This window comes from Mytilus californianus, unplaced genomic scaffold (assembly GCF_021869535.1).
Source record: "Mytilus californianus isolate M0D057914Y unplaced genomic scaffold, xbMytCali1.0.p SCAF_5, whole genome shotgun sequence".
NCBI lineage: Eukaryota > Metazoa > Mollusca > Bivalvia > Mytilida > Mytilidae > Mytilus > Mytilus californianus.
This window is the reverse complement of record NW_026262701.1, coordinates 56,364,625-56,370,914: the sequence shown is the minus strand read 5'-3', so window position 1 is coordinate 56,370,914 and position 6,290 is coordinate 56,364,625. Positions and strand designations below refer to the sequence as shown.

Below are 6,290 nucleotides of genomic sequence, written 5' to 3'. Positions count from 1 at the left end.
TGTGCTGAAAAATAAAAATTACAGAACATTGGACGTAAAATTAAAGAATACAGAAATGCAGTCCCCATCCAGACCCTCATGTAGATGCAATACCATCGGATGATTACATTGTTACTTAAGTAACTGGGGAAAAATTATGAAACTATTTGTTAAACCATGTGATTTATTGTATTTTTCATTATCTGAGCATTTATTTTCATGACAAAATGAGGTGTGTTCCATTTAAACATACAGTGTAGCCAATGCATGCACTGTCACTATGGGGTAACCACCTAAAAATCCAAATGAAATCGAACTCTATGGAAATCTGCAGACAACAAAACAATCGATCAATTGTCTTGTGGGAATGAGTTGTACATTATGTAAAACCACATTGATGTGTTACATGTATCTGAATTTTCATTGGTATTCATTTTTCAACTGATAATATAAAAAAAATACTTTTGTGCCAAGCCACATGTCTTTTGATATTTCAATTGTTTGGAGACAGATTAACATAATAAATGCTGCTTGATTCTAGATCATATTTGTTTATACCGTATTATTTTATATTGCACAGTTTAATTCATTGAGTAAAATATTGTGTAAAACCAAAGTAATAATTCAACTATAAATTTAATGCAACGAATTTGGTTGATTCAAGTATTTGTCGTGTTTCTAAATGTCCATTGTAATCATGTTAAATATATTATTAGACAGTAGTGCTAAGACATTTTAAATATATGTTTGATATTAATGAGATTTGAGAATATGTCTGCATTGTTTATGATATTGTTCCTTTGTCAAACTACGGAAATTCATGTTTTTTTGTGTCTAGAATTGCAAGAAAACAGAAAGCCTTTGAGTAAATCCAAATATACATTTCATTAAACCTTGATAAAATTTTCCTAATTTAAAACAAGTCAAAAAGAGACCATTGCAGTTATTATATGATTTATTTAAAAACTTAAATTCATTTTTTCTAAAGAAAAAAAAAGTGGTTTCTCACTTTTTATACGACCGCAAAAATTGAAAATTTTTTGGTCGTATATTGGTATGACGTTGGCGTCGTCGTCGTCGTCGTCGTCGTCGTTGTCGTCGTCGTCGTCGTCGTCGTCGTCGTCGTCCGGCGTCGTCTGGCGTCGTCCGAAGACACATTGGTTTTCGCACTCTAACTTTAGTTTAAGTGAATGGATCTCCATGAAATTTTACCATAAGGTTCAATACCATGAAAGGAAGGTTGGGATTGATTTTGGGGGTTATGGTACCAACAGTTAAGGAATTAGGGGCCAAAAAGGGGCCAACAATAAGCATTTTTGTAACTTCCAGACAATAACTTGTGTGTAAGTGTATGGATCTCTCTGACATTGTACCACAAGGTTCCATATCACAAAAGGAATGCTGGGATTGATTTTGGGGGTAATTGCCTCAAAATGTTAGGAATTAGGGGCCAAAAAAAGGGCAAAAAACAAGCATTTTTCTAGTTTCATGACAATAACTTGTGTGTAAGTGTTTGGATATTTATGAAATTGTACTACAAGGTTCCATATCACAAAGGGAAAGCTGGAATTGAGTTTGGGGGTAATTGCCCGAAATGTTTAGGAATTGGGGGCCAAAAAGGGGCCAAAAATAAGCATTTTTCTAGTTTCCAGACAATAACTTGTGTTCAAGTGTATGGATCTCTCTGAAATTGTACTGCAAGGTACCATACCACAAAGGGAAGGCTGAGATTGAGTTTGGGGGTGATGAATCATAAGGGGGTTCAAAAAATTTTGGGGGGGGATTTTTTTTTTTCTTTTTTTTTTCTTTTTTCCCTTTTTTTTTTCTTTTAAAATTTTCCATTTTAAGTTGGTTATTTCTGATTTATATTTAAAAGCAAATAATAATGATATGGAAGGAGATACACACCAAACAGGATGTGTAAATTATTATATAATAAGTATTGTGCAATAGCAAGAAATTTTCAATTGCACAGTATTGCACAATAGCAAGAAATCTTCAATTGCACAGTATTGCGCAATAGCAAGAAATCTTCAATTGCACAGTATTGCGCAATAGCAAGAAATATCCAATAGCACAATATTGCGCAATAGCAAGAAATTGTCAATTGTACAGTATTGCGCAATAGCAAGAAATAATCAATTGCACAGTATTGTGCAAAAGAAGATACTTCGTATAAATTGCTTATTTCTTGATCAATTTCAATGGGGTTTTATTCTTGAATTCTTGGGGTTCTTTAATATGCTGAATCTAACCGTGTATTAAGTTTTTGGATTTTGGGCCCCGTTTTTAAATTGGTCCACATTGAGGTCCAAAGGGTCCAAAATTTAACTTTGTTGGATTTCATCAAAAATTGAATTATTGGGGTTCTTTGATATGCCGAATCTAACCGTGTATTTAGATTCTTAATTTTTGGTTCCGTTTTCAAATTGGTCTACATAAAGGTCCAAAGGGTCCAAAATTAAACTTTGTTTGATTTTAGCAAAAATTGAATATATGGGGTTCTTTGATATGCTGAATCTAACCATGTATTTAGATTTTTGATTATGGGCCCAGTTTTCAAGTTGGTCCAAATCGGGGTCCAAAATTAAACTTTGTTTGATTTCAACAAAAATTGAATATATGGGGTTCTTTGATATGCTGAATCTAACCATGTATTTAGATTTTTGATTATGGGCCCAGTTTTCAAGTTGGTCCAAATCGGGGTCCAAAATTAAACTTTGTTTTATTTCAACAAAAATTGAATATATGGGGTTGTTTGATATGCTGAATCTAACCATGTATTTAGATTTTTGATTGTTGGGCCCCGTTATCAACTTTGTCCACATTGAGATCAAAAGGGTCCAAAATTAAACTTTGTTTGATTTCATCAAAAATTGAATATATGGGGTTCTTTGATATGCTGAATCTAACCATGTATTTAGATTTTTGATTATGGGCCCAGTTTTCAAGTTGGTCCAAATCGGGGTCCAAAATTAAACTTTTGTTTGATTTCAACAAAAATTGAATATATGGGGTTCTTTGATATGCTGAATCTAACCATGTATTTAGATTTTTGATTATGGGCCCAGTTTTCAAGTTGGTCCAAATCGGGGTCCAAAATTAAACTTTGTTTGATTTCAACAAAAATTGAATATATGGGGTTCTGTAATATGCTGAATCTAACCGTGTATTAAGTTTTTGGATTTTGGGCCCCGTTTTTAAATTGGTCCACATTGAAGTCCAAAGGGTCCAAAATTAAACTTTGTTTGATTTCATCAAAAATTGAATTATTGGGGTTCTTTGATATGCCAAATCTAACCGTGTATTTAGATTCTTAATTTTTGGTTCCGTTTTCAAATTGGTCTACATAAAGGTCCAAAGGGTCCAAAATTAAACTTAGTTTGATTTTAACAAAAATTGAATTTTTAGGGTTCTTTGATATGCTGAATCTAAACATGTATTTAGATTTTTGATTATGGGCCCAGTTTTCAGGTTGGTCCAAATCGGGGTCCAAAATTAAACTTTGTTTGATTTCAACAAAAATTGAATATATGGGGTTCTTTGATATGCTGAATCTAACCATGTATTTAGATTTTTGATTTTTGGGCCCTGTTATCATTTTTGTCCATATTGAGATCAAAAGGGTCCAAAATTAAACTTTGTTTGATTTCATCAAAAATTGAATTCTTGGGGTTCTTTGATATGCTGAATCTAACCATGTATTTAGATTTTGGATATTGGACCATAATAGGTGAATGTCCAATTTAAAATTTTTAAGTTCTTAGACCACATTCATTCTGTGTCAGAAACCTATGCTGTGTCAAATATTTAATCACAATCCAAATTCAGAGCTGTATCAAGCTTGAATGTTGTGTCCATACTTGCCCCAACTGTTCAGGGTTCGACCTCTGCGGTCGTATCAAGCTGCGCCCTGCGGAGCATTTTATTTGTAATAGATTTAAATGTCAAATAACTTGTTCTTCTAACTCTATGAAGCATTGTGAATTGTTACAGATTTTTATGACAAGTAAATGTTTAAAGTTCAGCTGTCTATGTGATGCTTTTATACTTATTAAAAAGCTATTTAATTGGAACGCATATTAAAATATTTATAAGTATGTTCATTAACTAGTTGTACAGTTTTTGTTGCATTGTTTTAATTGCATGTACATGTACATGTACCTGAAAATGCACAACAAAAAACTACCGTCCTACAATATTCCTATACCGTATTTAAGTCTACATGATAAATATTTATAATTTTAATTATGTAATATGAAATTCCATTGCTTAATCTATTTCTGACTTTTCATATTATTCAAACCAATTTTTGTGTAGACTCTGACACAATATGAAAATATTTGAAAAAATAGAAAACAAGATATGAAATTATGTTATTACCTTCAAATTATGTAACATATTGTCAAAAGTTTAAGCATTGTAACTATTGTGTCACATGTAGTGATATCTAGATTTACTGTAGGTATTTATTGCACCAATATCTCAAAATAAATTTAATACGTATGGCCACTTTCTACTTAAAGTGTACCCACACAGCGTATTTGTCCGTTGAAACTAATTTTGAAAGGTCACATTTAATTTCATTCCAGCTTATATTTTTACATGATTTTTTATAATAATTTTATAATTTTTTCTTGTAATTTCTTGTTTTTGCTTATTATGTACAAGTGAAATAAAATATTAGAAGTATTTTGTGTTCTGTAATTAACCTAAATATGGCAAAGTAAAATAAATCTTAATGTTAATATATAGAATGCAAAAATTAATGACGCATAGAGTTGCTGGTTACCAGGATTTTTTTGCCAAAGCAAAATTTATTTTCTGTAAAATGTAGTTTCTGCAACGTGTATCGATCTGACGAGTTAAGCCCTTTTCAACTAATTTTTATAGTTTGTTCTTATGTTGTACTGTTACACAACTGTCCCAGGTTAGGGGATGGTTGGTGCCTTCAAACAAGTTTAACACCGCTACATTCTGTATGTGCCTGTCCAAAGTGAGGAACCTGTAATTCAGTGGTTGTCGTTTGTTGCTGTATATCATATTTGTTTTTCGTTCATAATTTTGTACATAAATAAGACCATTAGTTTTCTCGTTTGAATCGTTTTACATTTGTTTTTTTTCAACGCCTTTTATAGCTGACTATGCAGTATGGTTTTTGCCGTACGGTGACCTATAATTGTTAACCTCTATGTCATTTGGTCTCTGGTGGAGAGTTTTCTCATTGGTAATTATACAACATCTTCTGATTTTTATATAAAAGATGTTAACTAGAAGACAACCCATGCAAATACGTTATTACAACAAAATGCCAACTGTCCATTGGACAAATCAAGCTTAAGAGGTCCCACCAATTTTTTTCTTTTTTGAAATCATGACATGATCCATATTATCAAAACATACATACACCAACAAATTAAAACACAGTGAAAATTGATGCTCGGCTTGTACATCAAACATAAAAAATATGCTAAATATGAGCCACTCCATAAATAGATACATTTCGCTTTGCATGTAGTACATGTCAGATTGTCCAAAGAGCATATGAATCAGTGAAAACTCAATCCTGCACTAAAGGTGTAGGACTAAATTAAATTTAATTGTACTAGTCAAAATTCAGGCGAAAAGCCTCGCTATTCTTTCAATTTTGCAAGCTTTTACAAAAATATATAAGTTTCATACAATGTTTGAACACCAGTATACTACTGTTGCCTTTATTTATGTTTATTGAATACATATATATCTAGGTAGACTAGCCTAATTTTTTTTAATCTCAAGCTGTGTTAGGAAATGACAAATTCCGTTGATTGATAATAGTCTAATTTTTGATTTCGATAGTTTTGATGGACTTCTTCCTTTTTGAATCTACATTGGAGTTAGGTAATTTTGTTAAATCTTTTTCTCGCTCTCCGTTCCACATCTTTGTTTATAAAGTAGCATCAAAGCAAATATTTTTTCATAAATTTATTCAAAAATAAATCAACAAAGCAATGGTACATATAAATCATTTTAAAAACTATATGATAAGAAGGCAGTAATGTATGATCTCAATTGCAGCAGTATTAACTTAAAAAATATCACAGAATCTACATGTATATAATACAATATGTCATTTAATAACACTATAAAAATAGTTTTAAGCATTTCTACAAATTTAAAATCATGTAAAATACAGATATAATACCAACTTCTAATCCTCTAGAAAATAATTCCTTGAGATCACTACTCTACACTGAACAATAATTATACTTTTACAGAATGTAGAAAATAATGAACAGATACAGTATACATATACAGTTATTCAAAATGTA

General features: G+C 31.3%; 1 long non-coding RNA gene across 1 annotated transcript; it reads left to right on the top strand.

The window, feature by feature from the left end:
• The first annotated feature begins 989 nt into the window (after positions 1-989).
• Positions 990-4,671, top strand: LOC127702925 (uncharacterized). Its single transcript, XR_007982572.1, has 2 exons — positions 990-2,930; positions 3,454-4,671. It is a non-coding gene; the product is annotated as an uncharacterized LOC127702925 (long non-coding RNA).
• The last annotated feature ends 1,619 nt before the right edge of the window (positions 4,672-6,290 follow it).